Source organism: Entelurus aequoreus, linkage group LG02 (genome assembly GCF_033978785.1).
Source record: "Entelurus aequoreus isolate RoL-2023_Sb linkage group LG02, RoL_Eaeq_v1.1, whole genome shotgun sequence".
In the NCBI taxonomy this organism is placed as follows: Eukaryota; Metazoa; Chordata; class Actinopteri; order Syngnathiformes; family Syngnathidae; genus Entelurus; species Entelurus aequoreus.
In genome coordinates, this window is record NC_084732.1 from 38,905,085 (window position 1) to 38,929,001 (window position 23,917).

Genomic DNA, 23,917 nt, shown 5'->3' on the forward strand with positions numbered 1-23,917 from the left:
TTTAAGATGGTATTTTAAACTTGATGTGCACCGATGATAAAACCGTTTCACGCTGCAATACCAACAAGTTACCATAGTTTTATCCCAAGTTCTGTTTTGAAGTGAAATGGGCCACCCCTCATCGCGATGTTGTGTCTTCCGGGTTAAGTCTTAACTCGGAAGTGAATAATCTTTCATATTTGATAACCCGATTATTTATTTTTATTAATCACATGCAATAACGTTGACAGCTCTAATTAAAACATGTGCAAACTTGATAGCACATGCAAAGCTGATCTACTAAACGTGTGCGCAGAGGAGTGTGTCTCTTATGTGCGGAAAACAAGGAGCCAAATCTATTTAGCGTGTCTGTGTTCATAAAAATGCGGAAGGTTTTGAACGTTTTTGTTAAAAAGATCTGCTCTCCAAGATCTGGCTCCCTTCAGAGAGCCATAAATCCCATCTTTACTCTGATACGAACAAGGTGGTAGAGAACATTAATTAAAATCGCAAAGTATACAAAATAACAAGATATCAACACCCAACACAATACAGCATCAGTTATGGGTATCATAACGTTTTGTATGTAGAGGACAATGTAATATAACGTCAAAGTTAATGTTTTGATTCTGGGGGAAGTAAAGAAACAATTAAACATATTGTATTGGTGTTTCATAGGAAGGGCCAGTTGAAGAGACCCTCATTGGCACTTAATTCATAGTTCTGAACCAAAAAATAACGTCTACAGGTAAAATGACCCCCAAAATAGACAATGTTGTGATTTTAGGCTGGTTTTCGAACAAGTTTTAGCACATTTTGGATCAACCACTTTTAGCTTCCAAATGTGGCCTGCATCAGCCTTCTGACGTCACCTACAGAGGACTGGGACAATTTCATATTATGTAGTACGGGCCTGATTTATTACAGGTTTGCGTGTACTAAAACACGTGCAAATTTGATCTACTCAACGTGTGCAAAGAGGATCCCGTCTGTTAAGTGAGCAGGATAATACATTTGGCGTCTTCATTATTATGCAAAATATATGCTCATCATCAAAATGCCCACAACAGTGGGAGATGTAAAGCTCAATGTGATTAATCAACACTCATCACCATTTTGGGAGCACTGTGTTGTGTTTTATTTAGCACATGTCAGAAGGACGTGCTATCTGACATTGCAGTTTTTCGCCAAATAAAAACGTTATTTCTGACATTTTGATAAAGTGCATTGCGACTTGTATGTGTTTTCATTATAGGGTGTTGTGCGTCAGTTCGGTGTTTAGGAGCCCTCTAAATGCGAAAAAAGTGTTTCCATCTTGCTTTTGTGAAACACTTTATTATCGAAGCAAAAAGGTTTTAGCGATATTTGAGAGGTTTTTCGAAATACTGGTGTTTCCATTACCAGTTTCTTATTGCGATATTTAAGTTTTGCGCATTTCTAGGGCTGATAGAAACGCAGCTACAGACGCACACGGCTGTGAGAAAGAAGGTGCACACGTTGCAATGACAGATGATGGACAGAGAATCCTCCGTCATACGTGTGTGTGTCGACATTTTTGGACGATCAAAAATAAAAAATATTAGACATATCGTCTATTGTGCAATTTCCTTTTATAATTGTATTGCTGCTGGATGAATTATGGAGCTGATTAAAACAAATTAATTTGATGCGTTTTGGTGTCTGCTGGCATTTTTTTTTCAAATGTTGTTTGTTTCTTTATTATTTAGGAAATATATTACTATAATATAATATAATATGGGGGGACGGCGTGGCGAAGTTGGTAGAGTGGCCGTGCCAGCAATCGGAGGGTTGCTGGTTACAGGGGTTCAATCCCCACCTTCTACCATCCTAGTCACGTCCGTTGTGTCCTTGGGCAAGACACTTCACCCTTGCTCCTGATGGGTGCTGGTTAGCGCCTTGCATGGCAGCTCCCGCCATCAGTGTGTGAATGGGTGAATGTGGAAATACTGTCAAAGCACTTTGAGTACCTTGAAGGTAGAAAAGCGCTATACATGTATAACCCATTTATTATATCATTTATAATATATCTTTTATATGAAAATACGTCTTTCATTGTGCATTTTCTTGCGTTTGAGACATTCCAGACGGACGAATGTGCTGGTGATGCGATTCACAGCCTCGCACTGAATGTGAAAGTGAAAGAAAAGTCTTAGAAAATGTGCATATGTTTCTGTTGTCTAGATTGCGATAAAAAAATATTGTTACAGATTATAAATGTTTGCTGTTGGTTCAACACATCGCACACAGGTGGGAGCATGACAACATGAATGTGAAGGAAAATGTATCAAGTGTCTCCATGGTAAAAGCCTGTATGAACGCAAAATCTGCATTTAAATAAGGAAAGCCTGCACCACTTTTCAATTGCACACGCAGTGTTGGTAGATCACATGCAGCACGCCTACTGTTAGTACACGCTATTTTATTTTTTATAAACCTCTAGCTCGTGATACTTGAATCTTAGTAAATCAGGCCATACATGTTTTGGTAGCATCTTAATACCGAATCATGATATTTTCACGCAGAATTTGAAGGAATTATCGAATATGTCTGCCAGATGCATTGTTGCAGGTTGTAGCGATACAATAAAGAAGGGGTTAACCTGCTTACATATCCAAATGATGGGAGTATGAAGAAAGTATGGACCTCTTCAGTCAAATGTACTCGCGCAAAATGGAACGGACCAAGCGAGAGGAGTGTAATTTACATTATTTGAATGATTCTCTCTTCGATGAAAAAAGGTTTTGGTCTGGGTTTGGATGGAAAAAAATTAAAAGACTCAAACCAAATGCGATCTTTAAAATCAGGGGCACACTTGAGGGGAGAAAGACTGAGTCAGAACCTGTAGAAAAACCGAAAAAGAGCAGACCCCGGCGCTCAAAAACAAGAGAAAAGTAAGGTAAGCTGCTAGCTTTCTATTTTGTGTCCTCTTCTACTGATGTTTTCCTCAAGGTTTTTGGGGAAATACGTAAAGAGCATGAGGAAGCACAGGCTATAGTGTCTCTGGAAGAGGAGATGTAAGTGCAGGGAAGTCCAGAAATTCAGATTCTTTTAAACATGTGTTTATTTTTGATTATATTGTTAACCATGTCAGTTTTGAGGTAATCATGGACCAGGGCGATAAAAACATGAAATTAAGTGATCAAAATATTAGTTTGACATGTCTTTATCCACACTGTCTGTGGGGAGAAATGGGCTTCAGAGGGTGCGACATATCAAGTCTGGCGATGGAAAGGGGGCGTACAGTAAGTACAGATAATTATCTGCCCATTACTCAAAAGTAATTGATATTATGGGAAATGACTGCCAGATTCATATTCAGAGAACTTGTTAGTGAAATTCAGACGCATCTGGACGCTATGGACACATTCGAAATATTGTCACTAAAACACAATGTAAGTCGACATAAGGAAAAGGCAGATTAAATAACACGACACAAAGGTGTGTTTAATGGAAGATGACATGATTGTACCAGGTTTTATCTGGGATGGTCGGGAAATGCCTTCAACTCTCTGACTCATATGACAAAATAAAAAATGTACATATTTATCCCTCTGAAATGCAAGTGAAGATATAATATCCATCACATAGGTTGTACAGTTTGAGAGCTTTTCACATGTCAAATCATCAAAGGTGTGGGTCAAAGGTCACAGCAACGCCAAACACACACAAAAAAAGGGAATCTTGACATAATGATATTTTTTCTGCATTCTTAATCCATTCATACCCTAACTGGTTGGACACATCAAAGAAAGAACGTTTATAAGTAGTGATGCATTATGATCGACAAGAAGCGTTACTGTGTCCCCAATGCCTTGGTGTGTGTGTCACTTTAAGAAAAAACATGTGACCATAAAAGTACTGAAAAAATGACCATATGCTTCGTTTACATCATTTTCACTGTACACATTATCCCATCATTGTTCTTTTAGATCAGTGGCTTTCAACCACTGTGACGCGGCACACTAGTGTGCCATGAAATACAGTCTGTTGTACTGTGGGAGATTATTTAATTTCACCTAGCTGGGTTAAAAGTATTTTTTGCAAACCAGTATTTATAATCCGCAAATTATGTGCCGTTGTTGAGTGTCTGTGCTGTCTAGAGCTCGGCAGAGTAACCGTGTAATACTCTTCCATATCAGTAGGTGGCAGCAGGTAGCTAATTGCTTTGTAGATGTCAGGAACGGCGACGATGGTTTGTCGTGATCCCAATATGCAGATGACAGCAGGGGGCAGCGTACAGGTAAAGCAAAAATAAACAAAAGGTTTGTGCCGCTAAGAAAAGGCATTGAAGCTTAAGGAAGGCTATGCAAAACGAAACTAAAACTGAACTGGCTGCAATGTAAACAAAAACAGAATGCTGGACGACAGCAAAGATTTGCAGCATGTAGAGCAGACGGCGTCCACCATGTATATCCAACATGACATGACAATCAACGATGTCCCCACAAAGAAGGATAGCGCCTGCACAACTTAAATATTCTTGATAGCTAAAACAAAGCAGGTGTGGGAAATAGCGCTCAAAGGAAGACATGAAACTGCTACAGGAAAATACCAACAAAACAGGAAAAAGCCACTAAAATAGGAGCATAAGACAAGAACTAAAACACTACACACGGGGAAACAGCAAAAAACTCAAAATAAGTCAGGGCGTGATGTGACAGGTTGTGACAGTACACCTACTTTGAGACAATAGCTATATTGATGCATGCTTGGTTATGGTTTTAATTCATATCCAACAATTACGAGAACGACTTTGTACTTTCAATATCGACTGCTGAGTCATTTTTTTAATGTTTTCTGTTGATGGTGTGCCTCCAGATTTTTTCAATTAAAAAATTGTGCCTTGGCTCAAAAAAGATTGAAAAACACTGTTTTAGATCAATCTTTAAAGCGGTCATACAGTCCTCTGTACATAATATTTAAAACGTCTGTTTGTCATCCATGTTCCTCTTCTTGTCGGTTCCATCACAGACTGGTAGATGATCACTAATATCAGATATTAGTAGACCACTTTTAGTATTGGTATCAAAATCATTAGTAAAAATGTAATCAATAAGTGTGGCACAGTGATATGAGATTCTGCTTGGCATTGTGATTTTTGGATATAAACTAATGCTATACATGGTATCTATGAAATCGTCAATGTTATTTTGGCCATTAAGGTTCAGGAGGTCAATGTTGAAGTCAACACATAAGAAAATTACTAACTGGTTGATTTGACTGAATGTTGCCTTAATCCAGTCCTCTGACATTTCAATGCTTGATTTAGGTGTCCTATATATACAGCTGATTAGTATGTTTTTGCTCTTTCCATTACATATGTCAGTGGTTATACATTCCACAATATTATCGATCGTAAATGACATGTGTTTTACTATATGGTAGTGCAAGTCCTTCATCACATACACAGGCGCTCCTCCTCCGTTATTGTTGGTTCTGTTGATGGAGTACAGTTCATATCCTTGTAGATCAAAGTCTATTATTTTTTTATCTTCAATCCAAGTCTCTGAAATAGCGATCACTTTGAATGGATCGTTGAATTGATCCAAAAAAATGTTTGATGTTGGTATAGTTTCCGTATAAGCGTCTGCTGTTGAAATTAATGATTGACAGTTTGTTTTCGGATTCAATGCTGTTATTGTATTGTCTGTACAATATAAACAAATGTTCCTGATGTGGGAGAAAAAAATTATATCTGGTTCTATATTATTCTCCAATTCCAGATTGTTATATTCCATATTACGAAAGGTTTCTAATTCCATATTGGATTGAGTGCTGCTGGTGTGTGTCATGGGTGTGTGTCGGATCATGATATCTTTTACAGTACAGTTCTTTTTGTTGGCTGATAAGTTTTCAACTCCTCCAACTTATCATGTTATTTTTCAAGCATATGTGTCCAAGTCTTCTATTTAAAAAAAAATAAAAAATGTAACTTGACTTGATTAATATATTGTGTGAACCAAGTGTTCTGAATTTGTCCTTGCTTTCTCAAATATTGTTTCTTTTTTGCAATGTCAGCACTCGTTTTAGTTAGATCAGGGGTGTCCAAAGTGCGGCCCGGGGGCCATTTGCGGCCCGCAGCTAATTATTTACCGGCCCGCCACACATTCTGGAAATACTATTGTAAAAATAAAAAAGAACATTAAAAAAAGTGGAATGAGGTGAAATCTAACGAGAAAAAGTTGCAATGTTGACACAAAAGCTGCCATGCAGGCTGTCTTTTTTTCTTTTGTCTTTCTTCATTTTTCTTTTTTTGCCATTGCTCAAAAAATAATAATATTGACAAAAAATCCATGTTGTAATGAATTATTTTCAGGGCTCCAATTACTTCAAATATTTCACTTTAAAATGTTTTATGTGGTAAATATTGCATATATTGTGTCGTAGCCATATAAAAACATCAAAGTTTTCTTTGACAAAAGCGCATAAAACAAACTAAATAATAGTTCCAGCATAAAATCGACAGATATATCTGAAGTTGATCTCGTAACTTAAGTGTTGAAAGTAAAAGAAAAACCTAATAAAAATGTATCACTTTATGAGTGGGGCACCTTTTGGATCCCAAATACATTTAGTGATTTTTTATTTATCTTTTCACTGTGATTACTCAAAAATATGAAATAATTAAAATCAATGGTGTCCTGCATTATTGATCTTTTAGGGCTCTAATTACTAAATACTTCATATTTCAGTTTTACTATATAAAAAGTTGTTTTTGACAGAAAAGCCATAAAACATTTTTTTTTATTTGTATTACTTTATATCAACTTGAAGTTGATATAGAGATTTGCTGTAAGCGTTAAATACCGTAATTTCCGGACTATAAGCCGCACCTGACTATAAGCCGCACCAGCTAAATTTAGGGGAAAATACAGATTGCTCCATATATAAGCCGCACCCGACTATAAGCCGCAGGGTTTTGATGTGTAATTACCGTAGTATATAGGGGTTCCTGCTACCACGGAGGGGATTGTCGGGACAGAGATGACTGTTTGGGAACGCAAAGCGTCCCATTTATTAACAATAAATCTTTCAATCATTCAATCAAACTTTCACATCTTTGACATGGCGAACAGCATTCGTGCAGAGTACAAATAATACAACGGTGCAAATTAATACAAAGTGCTCGCCTGTACGTTATCAAAATAACCAGCCTACCGGTATATGAAAAGTCAGTCTTTAATCATTGTGTCATCGTCTTCCTCCTGCGTACTAAAACCACCGAAATCCTCTTCGTCGGTGTCGGAGAAGAACAGGCCGTAAATAAGCCGCACCGTTGTATAAGCCGCAGGGACCAGAACGAGGGGAAAAAGTAGCGGCTTATAGTCCGGAAATTACGGTAATTAAAAAAAAAACAATAATCTGACTTATTTTTAACATTTTAATGACTGAGACCTTTTATGGTCCCCGGGACCCCTAAAGGTAAAATAAATAAAAAATGCATATATTTTGTTATGGTTTGAAAATGAAAAATATCAAAATGGCCCCCACATGCTTTAATTGTTCCGTGTGCGGCCCTTAGTGGAAAAAGTTTGGACACCCCTGGGTTAGATGGTCATTGATGGATACATTTGTACCTTTTAGTTTATGTCCTTGTCTTGTAAGTGCAATTTTATTTTTCCTGTTTACAAGTTTTATTATGATGGCCAGTCTTTCATTTGCTCTTTTGGGCAGCGGGTGACACGCCTCAATGCAATGCAGGTCCATGTGTATTCCCCTTGTTTGCAAAAAGGATGCTACCTGTTTCTCAGTTAATTATTCCTCTTGCTCTTTGGACGTGTCCTCGTTGTCAGTTGTCCCCACCACAGCGCGCATGTATGATCTCGGCTTGATCTCCCAGTCCAGTAATGACCACATCATTCACTCGGGAATATTGCACCAGGTCGTTCACTCTCTGCCCAAGATCCGAGATGCGCCGATCTTTCTCCTTATTCTAGAGCCGCAGTACCTTGACTTCCGCTACCACATACTTGCCAACCTTGAGACCTCCGATACCAAGAGGTGGGGGGTCGGGGGTGGGACGGGGGGGCATGGTTGGGGGAGGGGCGTGGTTGGGGCGTGGTTAAGGGCGTGGTTAATAGGGGAGTAGTATATTTACAGCTAGACTTCACCAACTCAAGTATTTCATATATATATATATATATATATATATATATATATATATATATATATATATATATATATATATATATATATATATATATATATATATATATATATATATATATATAAATATATTGAATAAAAATGGCGGCGCATTGAAATGCAGCAGCTTGCGGACGCTCTTGGGAGTATAGAGCGATTTGGCAAAAAGCACCCGTCATTTCTGTCAATTTCATGGCTGGCTCAAAGCGTGAACACTCTGTGATCACATATCACATACGACCAACAGACAATTCTGGATGTGGACAGATCGGGTCATTATAGACTGAAAGATGCATGTACAGTGGACCTCCTCGCTAGCATGGGAATACTTCGCGGGCTACATCGAGCGGCCTTTGTAGCAGCGGAGTCAAGTGCTAGCGGGGACCGGCAATGGAGGCGACGTAAGCGGTGTGAGCAGAAGCAGAAGCGGGGATGCCGAGCGGGGCTGACAACAAAGAGAAAAGCTAATCCTCAAAGAAGCGTGGAGGGTCCGGGTAAGGAGTCATTTAAACTAGAACTAGCCGGCGCCAGGCTGGATAATCCCTGCACACATAGCAATTCTCTTAGAATAAAACACAACTCACAAAATGTTTTTTCTTTTGTGACCGTGTCAGAGGCAGACATACATTGTACTGAGGTGGCTAACTATGATGCATTCAGTTTATCGCAACATCTAGCAAACAATCGGAAAATTCCCGTCGTATCAATTCCTAGATATGGTCGAAACTATTTAAAGTGCACTACGCATAATAAACGCAACATTATTATCAATCAATCAATCAATCAATGTTTATTTATATAGCCTTAAATCACAAGTGTCTCAAAGGGCTTTACAAGCCACAACGACATCCTCGGTACAGAGCCCACATACGGGCAAGGAAAACTCACCCCAGTGGGACGTCAATGTGAATGACTATGAGAAACTATTAATATTGCTACTTCGGATAATTTCAACAAACAATCCTCAAAACAGCCCACTACCTATAATATGGGCTTTTTAAACATAAGATCATTATGGTCCAAAACGTTATTAGTTAATGAGGTCATTAGAGACAACAAACTTGACGTCGTTGGTCTCGCCGAGACCTGGCTCAAACCAGACGATTTTTTTGCGCTAAATGAGGCATCTCCTCCTAACTATACGAATGCACATGTTGCCCGTCCTCTTAAAAGGGGAGGGGGTGTCGCACTAATATACAATGAAAACTATAATTTTACACCTAACCTAAATAATAAATATAACTCGTTTGAGGTGCTCACTATGAGGTTTGTCACACCGCTACCTCTCGACCTGGCTGTTATCTACCGCCCCCCTGGGCCCTATTCGGACTTCATCAGTGAATTCTCAGAGTTTGTTGCTGATCTAGTGACGCATGCCGACAACATAATCATAATGGGGGACTTTAATATCCATATGAATACCCCATCGGACCCTCCATGCGTGGCGCTCCAGACTATAATTGATAGCTGTGGTCTTACACAAATAATAAATGAACCCACACATCGCAACGGTAATACGATAGATCTAGTGCTTGTCAAGGGTGTCACCACCTCTAAAGTTACGATACTCCCGTACACTAAAGTAATGTCCGATCATTACCTTATAAAATTCGAAGTTCTGTCTCATTGTCAACAAACTAATAATAATAATAATAACTACTATAGCAGCCGCAACATTAATGCTGCCACAACGACGACTCTTGCTGACCTACTGCCTTCGGTAATGGCACCATTCCCAAGTTATGTGGGCTCTATTGATAACCTCACTAACAACTTTAACGACGCCCTGCGCGACACCATTGATAGTGTAGCACGGCTAAAGCTAAAAAGGGCCCCTAAAAGGCGTACCCCATGGTTTACAGAAGAAACTAAAGCCCATAAATTATCATGTAGAAAGTTGGAACGCAAATGGCGTGCGACTAAACTTGAGGTTTTCCATCAAGCATGGAGTGATAGTTTAATAACTTATAAACGCATGCTTACCTCAGCTAAAGCTAAATATTACTCAAATCTCATCCACCTCAACAAAAATGATCCTAAATTTTTGTTTAGTACAGTAGCATCGCTAACCCAACAAGGGACTCCTCCCAGTAGCTCCACCCACTCAGCAGATGACTTTATGAATTTCTTTAATAAGAAAATTTAAGTCATTAGAAAAGAGATGAAAGACAATGCATCTCAGCTACAACTTGGTGCTATTAACACAGATACGACTGTATATACGACGGACACTGCCCTCCAAAATAGTTTCTCTATCTTTGATGAAATAACATAGGAGGAATTGTTAAAATGTGTAAATGGGACAAAACAAACAACATGTTTACTTGACCCAATTCCTGGGAAACGTATCAAGGAGCTTTTTGTATTATTAGGTCCATCAGTGTTAAATATTATAAACTTATCACTTTCCTCTGGCACTGTTCCCCTAGCATTCAAAAAAGCGGTTATTCATCTTCTACTCAAAAGACCTAACCTCGATCCTGGTCTCTTGGTAAACTACCGGCCGGTGTCCCACCTTCCGTTTATCTCGAAAATCCTCTAAAAAATTGTCGCACAGCAGCTAAATGAACACTCAGCGTCTAACAATCTCTGTGAACCTTTTCAATCCGGTTTCAGGGCAAATCACTCTACGGAGACAGCCCTCGCAAAAATGACTAATGATCTATTGCTAACGATGGATTCTGATGCGTCATCTATGTTGCTGCTTCTTGATCTTAGCGCCGCTTTCGACACTGTTGATCATATTTTATTAGAGCGTATCAAAACACGTATTGGTATGTCAGACTTAGCCTTTTCTTGGTTTAACTCTTATCTTACTGACAGGATGCAGTGCGTCTCCCATAACAATGTGACCTCGGACTATGTCAAGGTAACGTGCGGAGTTCCCCAGGGTTCGGTTCTTGGCCCTGCACTTTTTAGTATTTACATGCTGCGGCTGGGTGACATCATACGCAAGTACGGTGTTAGCTTTCACTGTTATGCTGATGACACTCAACTCTACTTGCCCCTAAAGCTGACCAACACGCCGGATTATAGTCAGCTGGAGGCGTGTCTTAATGAAATTAAACAATGGATGTCCGCTAACTTTTTGCAACTCAATGCTAAGAAAACGGAAATGCTGATTATCGGTCCTGCTAGACAGCAACATCTATTTAATAATACCACCTTAACATTTGACAACCAAACAATTACACAAGGCGACTCGGTAAAGAATCTGGGTATTATCTTCGACCCAACTCTCTCGTTTGAGTCACACATTAAGAGTGTTACTAAAACGGCCTTCTTTCATCTCCGTAATATCGCTAAAATTCGTTCCATCTTGTCCACTAGCGATGCTGAGACCATTATTCATGCGTTCGTTACGTCTCGTCTCGATTACTGTAACGTATTATTTTCGGGTCTCCCTATGTCTAGCATTAAAAGATTACAGTTGGTACAAAATGCGGCTGCAAGGCTTTTGACAAAAACAAGAAAGTTTGATCATATTACGCCTATACTGGCTCACCTGCACTGGCTTCCTGTGCACTTAAGATGCGACTTTAAGGTTTTACTACTTACGTATAAAATACTACACGGTTTAGCTCCAGCCTATCTCGCCGATTGTATTGTACCATATGTCCCGACAAGAAATCTGCGTTCAAAGAACTCCGGCTTATTAGTGATTCCCAGAGCCAAAAAAAAGTCTGCGGGCTATAGAGCGTTTTCTATTCGGGCTCCAGTACTCTGGAATGCCCTCCCGGTAACAGTTAGAGATGCTACCTCAGTAGAAGCATTTAAGTCCCATCTTAAAACTCATTTGTATAATCTAGCCTTTAAATAGACCCCCCTTTTTTTAGACCAGTTGATCTGCCGTTTCTTTTCTTCTCTCCTCTTCTCCCCTGTCCCTTGCGAGGGGGAGTTGCATAGGTCCGGTGGCCATGGATGAAGTGCTGGCTGTCCAGAGTCGGGACCCCGGGTGGACCACTAGCCCGTGCATCGGTTGGGGACATCTCTACGCTGCTGACCCGTCTCCGCTCGGGATGGTTTCCTGTTGGCCCCGCTGTGGACTGGACTCCCGCTGATGTGTTGGATCCACTGTGGACTGGACTTTCACAATGTTATGTCAGACCCACTCAACATCCATTGCTTTCGGTCTCCCCTAGAGGGGGGGGGGGGGGGGGGGTTACCCACATATGCGGTCCTCTCCAAGGTTTCTCATAGTCATTCACCGACGTCCCACTGGGGTGAGTTTTTCCTTGCCCGTATGTGGGCTCTGTACCGAGGATGTCGTTGTGGCTTGTACAGCCCTTTGAGACACTTGTGATTTAGGGCTATATAAATAAACATTGATTGATTGATTGATTGATAATATTTTATTAGAGCGTATCAAAACGCGTATTGGAATGTCAGACTTAGCCTTGTCTTGGTTTAACTCTTATCTTACTGACAGGATGCAGTGTGTCTCCCATAACAATGTGACCTCGGACTATGTTAAGGTAACGTGCGGAGTTCCCCAGGGTTCGGTTCTTGGCCCTGCACTCTTTACTATTTACATGCTGCCGCTAGATGACATCATACGCAAATACGGTGTTAGCTTTCACTGTTATGCTGATGACACTCAACTCTACATGCCCCTAAAGCTGACCAACACGCCGGATTGTAGTCAGCTGGAGGCGTGTCTTAATGAAATTAAACAATGGATGTCCGCTAACTTTTTGCAACTCAATGCTAAGAAAACGGAAATGCTGATTATCGGTCCTGCTAGACACCGACATCTATTTAATAATACCACCTTAACATTTGACAACCAAACAATTAAACAAGGCGACTCGGTAAAGAATCTGGGTATTATCTTCGACCCAACTCTCTCGTTTGAGTTACACATTAAGAATTTCACTAAAACGGCCTTCTTTCATCTCCGTAATATCGCTAAAATTCGTTCCATTTTGTCCACAAGCGATGCTGAGATCATTATCCATGCGTTCGTTACATCTCGTCTCGATTACTGTAACGTTTTATTTTCGGGCCTCCCTATGTCTAGCATTAAAAGATTACAGTTGGTACAAAATGCGGCTGCTAGACTTTTGACAAAAACAAGAAAGTTTGATCATATTACGCCTATACTGGCTCACCTGCACTGGCTTCCTGTGCACTTAAGATGCGACTTTAAGGTTTTACTACTTACGTATAAAATACTACACGGTCAAGCTCCTGCCTATCTTGCCGATTGTATTGTACCATATGTCCCGGCAAGAAATCTGCGTTCAAAGAACTCCGGCTTATTAGTGATTCCCAGAGCCCAAAAAAAGTCTATATATAAAAGTCTATATATATGTATATGTATATTATTATACATATAAATTAAATAAATACTTGAATTTAAACAGGACAATACTGCCATCTACTATCCAGTAGATGGCAGTATTGTCCTGTTTAACTTCTCCGTTCATGACTGAGTATATCATTTCGGCCACCGTGTTCAATGGAGAAGTCTGTTCTACAAAATGTACAGGCAACATAATTACATACCCCTTCCCCTTCGAACTGTCCTGGATGAACTGAAATTCTTGTTTCCATTCGTTTTGGAACTTGCAAGCGTATTTCTTCATCTTGCTTGTCGACGGCGTCGCCATGTCTGTAACTTCCTCGTTCTTCTGCTTCGTCTCCTTGTTGTGTGCACAGTTGTGCACTCTACTCTCTAAAAGCCGTAGATGTTATGACGTCATTGGGCAGGCAAGCTGTTTATATTGTGGGAAAGCGGACGTGAGAACAGGCTGTCCCCACTCAGGTCCGCATTGAGCTGGAGGGGGCGTGGCCTCCAGCTCCGGCTGAATACCGGGAGTTTGTCGGGAGAAAATTTCTGCCGGGAGGTTATCGGGAGAGGCGCTGAACAAAACCGGGAGGGTTGGCAAGTATGCGCTAGCAGGTCGAGAAGCGGCCTCTGCTGTGTTTGGAAAGTTGTCACATCTTCGGCCTTGATCTCCTTAAACTTGTCCGTTGGAGAGCTTTTTTTGGGAGGCATGGTGAAAGCTACACCGACCAGTCCACTGCTGAGAGTTCGAACAGTTCGCACAGCCCCGCTCCGCTAGCTTCCAGCTAGCTTGCAGAGGGTGGCAAACACTGTTTGGTTAGTCTTGGAAGATGTTTCGCCTTTCAACCATTCCTAAAACACCCGCAATTTAGCCTCAAACAAATAACAGGAGTTACAAACATTCTGGTCACATAATGTGACCAGAATGGCATTTATAACTGAATGGAATGCTACTATGCAAATATTTAGGACTAGTAGTAGTCGATCCACAGCGATCGTTCTGCCACGCAATACCTCAATGATAACACGTTCCCTCAACGCTTACGAGGAAAATTACACTGCAACGACTGCCGTTGGCTTTGACAGTAGGATTGCTCATTTGCATCATAACAGTTGTTTTTCTCACTATGATAGGGTGAAATTAGCCTTGCCCAGGCACACCCTCCTAGTTTTGGAGTATAAGGCCCTGTTTACACTAAGCCGGTTAACAAGGTTGTCCAGGGTAAATCACACCTAACCTTATCCGTGTCCACACACAACAATGCCACCGTTTAAGACCCTCGCCCACCTCCGTGCGCCGGCGCAACGCGACCTAGTACGCATGCGCGGAAAATGCGCAAAACATAGTCATCTCCAGTGTTGCAATTTCTCAAATTTAACTCATCTGAACATTATCCAGGTTTGTGGTATTTCAATGAACTGGAATCCAGTGTGCTGTGGAGCCCTACTGTAGTGAATCACACCTGAGCCATCATAAATTAATCAAATCTTTATTAGACACGTAAACAATGTGACAAAGAACATTTAACATTAATCAAACTAGGGATCTAGATATCTGGTCAGGACACTCCTTACTGTTTTGTCTTCACCTTCATTGTCCATTCCTTTTTGGTGACTTTACATACTCTGGACCGAGACGTTGAGTCTGCGACATACATGGCGGACCTTAACTGATACAGTCTGCTTTGCCAGTCCAAATGCATTTGCCATTTTCCTCGACGGCCAGATAATACAAAGCACACGCTATCTGTTTTATCACATCCACAGGAGCTCGCATTCTCCTTGTCTCTCCTTCGACAAAAGGACAAAGTTTTTCGCTAAGTAGCATCACAGCTGACCCGGCCGGACATTGGAAAGTTATCTTGCTGTCTGAGAAGTGTTGTATCCCAAATAGCTGCAATCGCTTTCTCTTAAGGTATTCATGTGTGATTTCTACAAGCGTCTGTACATGTAGAGGAAGGAGAAACACGGCATGTCTGGATGACTCGCCTTCATATTTCCAGTGGTCAGCTCCGAGCTACGAAACCGCTTTATTATGAAGCTGGTTGTGGCGTGTTCTTTCTGACGTCACTTCCTGTTTGGGCGAGGTCTTTCTGGCGTCACTTTGTCTCCGAACTCACTTTGTAAATGATCAATGAGTCCATACAAAGCTAAGTGCCGGACATTCAAGAATTACACGGCTGACTTACCCGTGTAAAAAAGTGACCGATGAGGGGGACCTTAAACGCTGGTTTAGTGTGGCTGAAACGGGGCTTAGGCTAAATAATTATTTGTTTAAGTGATTAAACGACTTAGTGTAGACATGATCTAAATATTTGTGATTTTGGCACCAGCCGCTAGACTAGATCTGACCAATCGCAGTCTATCAAACTGTATATTTACATTTTAACACCGGCACTAAGGATGGGTACCTTTCAGATTTTAAACCTATACCGTACCATTTGGCGATACCTGTGAATTGATACCGGTACTCAACTGTACCAATGTTTAGTACTTTTGTGTTTGTTCATGAAATGTGAATTGTTTAATAATAAAATGTAATTTGTTAATGTAACTTTCAAAAATAAACTGATTGTGATAACGTTGCTGCTATGGCTGTGAATCTTTGGGTGTTCCATGATTTGATTCAATATCGATTCTTGGGGTCACGATTTGATTCAAAAACGATTTTTTTTCCCGATTCAAAACGATTCTCTATTCATTCAATACATAGGATTTCAGCAGGATCTACCCCAGTCTGCTGACATGCAAGCAGAGTAGTAGATTTTTGTAAAAAGCTTTTATAATTGTAAAGGACAATGTTTTATCAACTAATTGCAATAATGTAAATTTGTTTTAACTATTAAATGAACCAAAAATATGACTTATTTTATCTTTGTGAAAATATTGGACACAGTGTGTTGTCAAGCTTATGATATGCGATGCAAGTGTAAGCCACTGTGACACTATTCCTTTTTTTTTTTTTTTTTTTAATAAATGTCTAATGGTAATGTCAATGAGGGATTTTTAATTACTGCTATGTTGAAATTGTAACTAATATTGATACTGTTGTTGATAATATTCATTTTTGTTTCACTATTTTTGGATTGTTCTGTGTCGTGTTTGTGTCTCCTCTCAATTGCTCTGTTTATTGCAGTTCTGAGTGTTGCTGGGTCGGGTTTGGTTTTGGAATTGGATTGCTTTGTTATGGTATTGCTGTGTATTTTTTTGTTGGATTGATTCATTTAAAAAAATACAATAAAATAAAAAATAAAAAATAAAAAATAAAAAATAAAAAATAAAAAATAAAAAATAAAAAATAAAAAATAAAAAATAAAAAAAATAAAAAATCGATTTTTTAAAAATGAGAATCAATTCTGAATCGCATACCGTGAGAATCGATTTTTTCCCACACCCCTAGTTGCTGCCCAGTTACAGTAGATCTTGTTTTGTTTTAGCATTTCTGAGTCTCATTTGCAAGTATTATATAGTAAACTTCGCTTGCCGTTATAATTCCAAGACTTTAGATGGCAATAGTGTTTCGACTAAAGTGTGTTGCCTTGCTAGAAAGTAGCATTTGCCATTAGGCTGAATATGTTTCTCCCTTTAAACTGTTTATACTGTAAGTATTGTACTTGACATGCACCAGTTGTTTGTAACGTGCAACTTAGTTGTCGTTGTCACCATGAACTTTGGAGGAGTTGAAATCTGAAATTGCTAATGTGAATCAGTAGCATTGCATACAAAAGCCAATGTAAATTATATTTAAGATAGTTTTCTATCAGGCATACTTGCACTGTAAAAAATTACCATAAAACTATGGCAAGCTATTGTCAATTAGCAACAGTATAACATCTTAAAATCAAAAATAGTTAATCACAGTAGCAAATACAGTGGATTCCTGCAAACAAAGAAACAGTATATAACCTAAATTACTATGGTTATAATACGTAGAAAACACATGACTTTACTTTGAAAATAATGAATAATTCCATTTGCCAATACTGTGATATCACAAGCAAGCATGCAATTACTCTAAAATGTACAGTATTAGTCCGTCTCAGGGCAGCACGGTGGAATAGGGGTTAGTGCTGGTGCCTCACAATAAGAAGGCTCTGCGTCGATCCCTGAGATCGGGGTCTTTCTGTGTGGGGTTTGCATGTTTTCCCTGTGACTGCATGGGTTCCCTCCGGGTACTCCGGCTTCCTCCCACCTCCAAAGACATGCACCTGTGGATAGGTTGATTGGCAACACTAAATTGGCCCTAGTGTGTGAATGAATGCCTGAATGCAGTCACCCCTGCAACCCCGAGAGGGACAAGTAGTGGAGAATGGATGGACAAATGGTATTCTGTCTTAAAGATTTTGCAGAGAGTACATTTAAATGTACAGGATAACCCAATTTGTTAATTTTAGGGCTTTGTATTAAAGCATTAGCCGAGTTAACTTTTGGCTAACATGTTTTCTTGTGTATTTGTGGCAAGTGGTTTCAGACATTGACATCAGTTACCTTTACGTGCTTCATTGTTAACTGCATCGAAATGAACCATGCTCCGTGTTTACGTGTGTTGCAACTGTTTGCAAGCATTTATTTAACTGATAGGGGGAATTTAAGGCTAATTTTTAATAGCTCACTTGAAGAAACATGTTGCCGAATGTTGTGAGTTGTCCAGTGAAAGGTTGTACAAACACTTTCAAGTTAAAATTCTCATGTGGGCTGTGTACCGAGGATGTCGTTGTGGCTTGTACAGCCCTTTGAGACACTTGTGATTTAGGGCTATATAAATAAACATTGATTGATTGATTGATGTACTGCTCAAATGTCTCATAAACATAGGCATTGCCGGACTTGGGGTCTTACTATGTGGAGTTTGCATGTTTTCCCAAAATGACTGCGTCAGTTCCCTCCAGGTACTCCGGCTTCCTCCCACCTCCAAAGACATGCACCTGGGGATAGGCTGATTGGCAACACTAAAATTGGCCCTAATTTGTTTTATAGTGAACTCCTGGCAACCACAGCTGCCAGTATTTTACCGTAAATTCTATAGGTTTTTTGTTTAACAGGTTAAAAATATATAATTTTTTTTCATAGTAATTTACCGTTAGCAAAAACAGTTACCAACTGTAAAATTAATAGATTCAACATCAACATACTGTCATTTCCTATACATCTCGTGACCATATTTTTTACGGTGAATTCCTGGCAACCAGAGCTGCCGGTATTTTACCGTAAATTGTGCAGATTTTTTTTTTTACAGTCAATCAATCAATCAATGTTTATTTATATAGCCCTAAATCACAAGTGTCTCAAAGGGCTGTACAAGCCACAACGACATCCTCGGTGCAGAGCCCACATACGGGCAAGGAAAAACTCACCCCAGTGGGACGTCGGTGAATGACTATGAGAAACCTTGGAGAGGACCGCATATGTGGGTAACCCCCCGCCCCTCTAGGGGAGACCGAAAGCAATGGATGTCGAGTGGGTCTGACATAACATTGTGAAAGTCCAGTCCACAGTGGATCCAACACATCAGCGGGAGTCCAGTCCACAGCGGGGCCAACAGGAAACCATCCCGAGCGGAGACGGGTCAGCAGCGCAGAGATGTCCCCAACCGATGCACAGGCTAGTGGTCCACCCGGGGTCCCGACTCTGGACAGCCAGCACTTCATCCATGGCCACCGGACCTATGCAACTCCCCCTCGCAAGGGACAGGGGAGAAGAGGAGAGAAGAAAAGAAACGGCAGATCAACTGGTCTAAAAAAAAGGGGGGTCTATTTAAAGGCTAGATTATACAAATGAGTTTTAAGATGGGACTTAAATGCTTCTACTGAGGTAGCATCTCTAACTGTTACCGGGAGGGCATTCCAGAGTACTGGAGCCCGAATAGAAAACGCTCTATAGCCCGCAGACTTTTTTTTGGCTCTGGGAATCACTAATAAGCCGGAGTTCTTTGAACGCAGATTTCTTGTCGGGACATATGGTACAATACAATCGGCGAGATAGGCTGGAGCTAAACCGTGTAGTATTACAGTGTGCTTTGTTGGCATTGAAAATTGGAACATTACCTGGAGGCAGTTTGGCCGAGTGCTGCTTGAGTTATTGTTTCCTCTGTAGTTCTGTTTGTTTGTCCTATCGATTGGCAAGTGGCAGTGTTTTGTGCAAAATAGGGAGACGATGGAAAAATGGAAATTAATCAGCATTTTTTTAGATATGCACCATTATTTTCAGACTCGGCACTCCTCTCTACAAAGTTTCAGTCGGAGAAGTGTGCAGTTGTTATTGTGCTCACAAACATTGGTCAAAACAGTGCCCCGTGGACCAACACGTGAATTGTTGTTCGTCTATTCAACGTAATACGTAACACGGCTCTAGATGCGCTAACCTTTGAGCTGTAGTGTACGGGTTAATCCCACAATTCCTTCTCTCCCTCCACACTATGCACCGAGAGTCTGAGGGTCTAAAAGGGGTGTTTACAATTCACTAATCTGACTTCAAAACCAGCTTAACTCTGGGAGACATCAAAGGTGCGCGCGTGATGGCCCCACTGATCCCAGTAAGGGGGGGATGCATGATAGACTGGAAACATTCGCAACGGGCGGAAACGGAATATTTCTGCGATCTTGTGACGTCTGTCTAAAAAAAGCATCCATTCCAGACTTCTAAGAGCTTAGAGGGACACATTTCCTTTGGTTCAATCGTGCTTGTAAAATAATCAATACAAGCCCATTTGTTCATGAAGCGGCTTTAAATTGTTTATACCCTCGTAACACATTTTTAAATCCAAGTCGCTCATCACGAAGAGGCAGTTAATAGCCCCTCGCTCGTCATAAACATATTCATTAGAAATTTAAAGCTGACTTTCCGAAGTGGACGGCGAGGCCTTTGTCCTTCTGAGGCTAATGACGAAGAGCTCATTTGAACACAACTCGCACGGGGGCGAGAGAAAATGCAATGCGAGGTATAAGGAGCCCGTAACAAATGAATACATTTGGCATTAATTGTCATCCAAAGGTCACGGTTCATTGAATTACCATTAAATAGTTTGACAAAAACATATTTGGTGCTCAGTGAGGTGTGCAAGGCTGGCTTTGTGGAGGAAAATGTATAAATAACTGTAATAACTACAGTCCTGTTTCTAGGACGTATTAATATGGGACGAGGGTGAGGGGGAGGGGGGGGGGGCATATTCTGCGGGGACATTATCAAGGAACTGCTGCGATTAACAGATGTATTTTTCCTCCTCTGTGGACACGTAGAAATAATGAACATTATAATAAATTGTCATGTAATGAATAGTAAGCCCCCCCACACCCTCATTCCTCCCTCCTAAAAAAAGGAGGACAGCTTGATGCAGTGATGGCTTATTCAGATGTGTGCTGAATACGTCGCTGTGCAAAGTTCCTTTGTGGTACCAAGTTTGTCCCACATTTCTATTGAGCTAGCAGGGACGGACAGAGCGCCAGAGCGCCCCCGAGCAAACATCTGCTCACACATGTACACATATGTGGAAACATACACGGGCTGACATACATGACCCGCTGGAGCCCAAACGCTTACACAAAACAATGCCAGGAGAGGGAAAAAAACAAGGGAATAAGCGCACATTTGTCGAGGAAGAAGACAAGGAAGGGAGGAATGTGTGTCTCGACGCGAGACGGGAGCGACCCGGGTGGACAGACACTGACTCCCCCAGGTGCATGTTGGCTAAGTCTTCAATAATCCGGAGTGACAAGGAACAGAAGGAGCCGATTTCTCCTCATGTCATATCCTCTTTCTCCTCTCGCTCCCCGCTTCCTGTCAGCAGGACTTTAAACTGGTGTTGGTTAAATTGGACGTCCGGGTCAAGGGAGGACTTTGGTTACAAGCGACCAACGCGTGCAAGTGTTAGCCCGCGGCCAAGTTCAATGTTGACGATTTAATGTGGCAACATGTTGTCTTGCGGTATAAGAGGGTCTGAATCGGAGATAAATTCAGACGAAGCGGCCTAATATTGCAATAAGGCATCATTTTCTTACAGACAATAAAAAAGCCTAAACGTTTGTTATCGCAGTTTGTTGGTTGGTTAGCAGGATTATGCAAAAACGACGAAACTGATTTCAGGCTGCTGGCGGGTAGAGAAGGTATATTTTTCTTTGGACGTAAACATTGTTTGCTCTATAATACCGCACAATATCACAGCCAACTTAGGGCCTGATCTACTAAAGGTTTGCATGTATTAAAACTATAAATGTAAAATAATAAATGTTTTAATCAGATTAATCACATTTTGGAATTTAGATTAATCATGATTAATCACAGGTTATCACTTGCTTGCATAATTTTTATTCGTTAAAGAAAAGACCCCAATATTTTTACATAAATGCAATTTTGTTGTCAGAATGTCATCCAGTAATTTAAAAAAAAAAGATTTTTATGAATGCATGTCATGTATTTGCACAAGACTTGATAACAGTTTTATTTTTTCCGGCTGTATTTTGGAGATAAATTTGCCAGCGAGTACACAAGTCTGAGTTTCTTTACTCATTTTTGTACTGACGTATGCATTGATCTGATCACTGACCCTATAGCGCAGGGGTCACCAACCTTTTTGAAACCAAGAGCTACTTCTTGGGTACTGATTAATGCGAAGGGCTACCAGTTTGATACACACTTAAATAAATTGCCAGAAATTTGCTCAATTTACCTTTAGCTCTATGTTATAATTAATAATTAATGATATTTATCTTTGTGGAAACACTGATCATCTTAATGATTTCTCACAATAAATATATATAGAAACAGATAAATATCAATATGCAACACTTTATTTTTATATTTTCTCTAAGTGCACATTTTTCAAATTAAACATTTTCAAATGATCACTTCTAAGACAGTCTTGTGAAATCACAATATCCCATTTTACCTAGCTAGCCACTAACATTTTTTAACAAATCACGAATTACTTTGCACCATGTTTGTACAAATGATAACTCATGTAAAATACAAAAGTCAACTCTCAAATTTTTAAATAAATCATGTCACACTTTGAACTGGACACTAAATCTGTTATCTGTTTCTTTGTCAGTTAGTGAAGACCAAGTCTTTAAAATATTTTCTTGGATTTTCAAATTCTATTTGAGTTTTGTCTCTCTTAGAATTAAAAATGTCGAGCAAAGCGAGACCAGCTTGCTAGTAAATAAATACAATTTAAAAAATAGAGGCAGCTCACTGGTAAGTGCTGCTATTTGAGCTATTTTTAGAACAGGCCAGCGGGCGACTCATCTGGTCCTTACGGGCGACCTGGTGCCCTTGGGCGCCGCGTTGTTGACCCCTGCTATAGCGGTTAAGGTAAAAGAGATTGGAAGATTGAAATAAATGGTATGATTAATCCAAGTGTGTTCATAACCAATGTGATTATTCACATGAGTTACCTTGTTAATTTTGACAGTCCTAATTACATAATGTGCAAAAATGAGCAAAATTTAGCATCTGTCTTTATATATATGTAGAATATGTGCTGATTTTTACAAGACCCACTATACTGGTATACTGGGGGGAGGAGATGCAAATATAATAATTTAGTTTGTTCGTAATATGATTTATTAAGACTAGGGACAAGCGGTAGAAAATGGATGGATGGATGGAAGACTAAAACTGTTCTGCAGCCGTTGTTTTGCATCTATATTTAGCACCTGTGAAATGTGTGTGCAAACTGGCACAGTTAAGCAAAAATGGCTATGTAAAAAAAGCAATCACGCTTCAAAACAGACGATGGACACAGAATCCTCCATCTGTGTGCGTGTCAACATATTTGGACCGGCTTAAATAAAAATATTACATGTATTGTCTATTCTGCAATATTATATTATAATTATATAGCTGCTGGATGACATAGGGGCTCATTAAAAATAATTAAATTGATTTGTTGATATGTTTGTATTTTCTGTACAAAAAAAACGTATTTCAATATTAATTTCCTTGCGTCTAATTTATTCCAGCCGCACCATCCCAACACCACAGCGCCTCCCAAGTGCACCTTCAGCGTGCTAAAAGTAGGATCTGCTGTCTGTGCTGCATGTTCAACAACACAACGGAAGGCCACAGGTTGGAACATATGATGCCATATGTGGAGGGAAATGAGTGTCTCCATGGCGACAGCCGGTAGTACACATAAAATTCTCCTTTGAATAGGGCATCACTTATGCACTTATAATTTTACAAGCAGTCTTACACGCAGTAAATTACCCGCAACACACACACTAATAGTACACGCAATTTTATAGTTTGCACTCACTATCTAACACATATTATTTGGATCTCTGAGGATAAGGCCCTCATTGACATTAAATATATTAAAAAATAAAATGTTCCTTTTAACTTTATCAAGGAAAGTTATTTCACACCAATGTATTGTTTTTGCCCGGGTGTCACAGGATTGCTTGAATGCACCTTTCTCCAGTAAAAGTTATTGGACGTTGTTCTGGTTTATTTTAAAAGACTTTACAAGATCTTTACACAAATCCA